General features: G+C 26.1%; 1 long non-coding RNA gene across 2 annotated transcripts; it reads left to right on the top strand.

Annotated features, from left to right (window-relative positions):
- The first annotated feature begins 246 nt into the window (after positions 1 to 246).
- On the top strand, positions 247 to 910 carry LOC113560276. 2 transcript variants are annotated; one of them, XR_003406103.1, is made up of 3 exons: positions 247 to 311; positions 376 to 505; positions 634 to 910. It is a non-coding gene; the product is annotated as an uncharacterized LOC113560276 (long non-coding RNA). The 2 variants fall into 2 exon arrangements; XR_003406104.1 differs by having other exon boundaries at positions 376 to 518.
- The last annotated feature ends 1,929 nt before the right edge of the window (positions 911 to 2,839 follow it).

Here is a 2,839-nt window from a genome sequence, read left to right as displayed (position 1 = left end):
AAAATGTAATAAGTTGAATATTCTAATCCGAATTGATATGATGTTTTTCATCCATGATTGTGGTTTAGTGATATAAAACATTGTTTATCTATTGATATAACCGTTTGTATTTACTGTCTGATTTATATTTCATATCTTTTTGCAGTTTTATATTCGTATTTGTATTTAAATTTCAACTTTAAATTGTTTTCAAGTATTTTGAAATAGGAATGAAGTTTGTCTGTTAGTTTTTGTTTGATTATTTCCATTTCTGAATTATTCAGTGTTGTCCACGTACTAGTTGTCATAAACAGACTTTCGATCTCTTTATGGTGTGTAGTAGTGACATTTTATCCTCCAACCATTATACATAATTAACTGACAATTTTTTTTTAGATGGCAGTACAGCAGATCACTTAAGGATTGCTAAGACATGAATTAACGTTTCTAACACTTGACAAAGTTACAACATCCTACGTTGAAAATGGACTAGACGATACTGATAATAATAATGGTTTTATGCAAAGTACGAGTAATGGGTATAGAATATAATTGTGATTCAATTAATAGTAGTGTTACTAAAAGTCATGTAACCTTGACCATTATATTAAGTAATGATGCTTATTTACCATTATTAACTTTCATATTTTTCAGATTGCAGTGCAACAGATCACTCAAGGCTTGCTGAGCATGAATTAACATTTTTAGTGCTTGGAATAGTTTCAACATCCTATGTTTGATATGGATTAGAAGGTATTAATATTAATAATGGTGTTTTGCACGGTACGTGAATGAATGTAAATGATAGCAACATAATAGAAATGTAACAAAAAGTTAGTGTTATGAAACCCTTACCATTAGATTAAGTAAATGATTCTTATTTAGCATTATTAACTTCCATGTATTTCATTGATGATGATACTTCATAAACATTATAAAACATGCTTTTATATGATAATTTTGACTCGTATTTTAAATTCATATTTTTAATTGCATATAAAACTCTGTATTCTAATGTTGTTCTTTACCAATTTCACATTTTAACTGACTACATTTTTTCAGATTGCAGCACAGCAGATCTTTCAAGGCACGATGATACATGAATTACCATTTTTAGTAGTTGTGAAAATTTGGACATCCCATGTTGAAATTTGACTAGACAATACTGATAATAATAATAATAATAATAATAATAATAATGGTATTTTGCAAGGTACGTTTAATAATAACTGTACGTAATTGATAGCAACTTAATATTAGTGAAAAAAAAATTAGAATCATGAAACAAAGACCAATGAATTAAGTAAATGATTCTTATTTAGCGTTATTAACTTCCATGTATTTTTATTGATGCTGATACTTCATAAACACTATAAAACATGATTTAATATGATAATTTTAATGAGAATTATAAATTCCTATTTTTAACTTTTTATAGAAAAGTCAATTCTCAATTTAGCGTCTTGAAACCTTGACCACTAGATAGAGAATTGGTTTCTTATTTAGCATTTATTACTTTCATACATTTCATTTAAGCCAATACTTTATAAACTCTATAAAACTTGTTTTTTTATAATAATTTTGACGTATATTACTAATTCAAATATTTAATGGCTTATGAACCACTCAATTCTCAATTAATTCTCCATCAATTTTACATATTTAACTGACTACATTTATTTCAGATTACAGTGCAGCAGTTCACCCAAGGCTTGCTGAGACAGAAATTTGCATTCATACCACTTTGGGAAAGTATCAACATCTTATTTTGAAAATAAATTAGAAGATATTGATAGTGATATTGGATTTATGCAATGTGTGTGTAATGGTTATTGAATATAATTGATATCAAATTAATACTAGTGAAACAAAAAATTAGTATCATGAAACCAAGACCAATGAATTAAGTAAATGATTCTTATTTAGCATTATTAACTTGCATGTATTTTTGTTGATGCTGATACTTCATAAACACTATAAAACATGTTTTTATATGGTAAATTTGGAGTATATTAAAAATTCTAATTTTTTATGGCTTATGAAACACTCAATTCTCATGTTAGTACCTTGAAACCTTGACCACTAGAAAGATAATATGTTTCTTATTTAGCATTAATGAGTCTCATACATTTCATTTAAGCCAATACTTCATAAACACTATAAAACATGTTTTTATATGGTAAATTTGGCGTGTTTTACAAATTCATTTTTTTAACTGCTTATAAAATACTCAATTCTTATGTTAGTATCTTTAAACGTTGACCACTAGGTTGAGAAAATGGTTCTAATTTAGCATTAATAACTAACATACATTTCATTTATGCCAATGTTTCATAAACTCTATAAACTTGTTTTTATATGATAATTTTGGAGTATATTAAAAATTCAAATTTTTTATGGCTTATGAAACACTCAATTCTCATGTTAGTATCTAGAAACCTTGACCACTAGAAAGAGAAATTGGATCTGATTTAGCATTAATTACTTTCATACATTACATTTAAGCCAATGTTTCATAAACTCTATAAAACATGTTTTTATATGGTAAATTTGACGTATTTTACAAATTCATTTTTTTAATTGCTTATAAAATACTCAATTCTCATGTTAGTATCTTGAAACCTTGACCACTAGAAAGAGAATATGTTTCTTATTCAGGGATTAATTACTTCATACATTACAGTTAAGCCAAGTGTTTCATAAACTCTATAAAAACATGTTTTATATAGTAAATTTGACGTATTTTACAAATTCATTTTTTTAATGCTTATAAAATACTCAATTCTCATGTTAGTATCTTGAAACCTTCATCACCACTTAGAAAGAATACGATATGTTTCTTATTAGCATTAATAGTTTC

The sequence above is a fragment of the Rhopalosiphum maidis genome, unplaced genomic scaffold, assembly GCF_003676215.2.
Source record: "Rhopalosiphum maidis isolate BTI-1 unplaced genomic scaffold, ASM367621v3 scaffold151, whole genome shotgun sequence".
NCBI lineage: Eukaryota > Metazoa > Arthropoda > Insecta > Hemiptera > Aphididae > Rhopalosiphum > Rhopalosiphum maidis.
The sequence above is the reverse complement of the archived record's forward strand: the minus strand, read 5'-3'. Positions and strand labels throughout refer to the sequence as shown.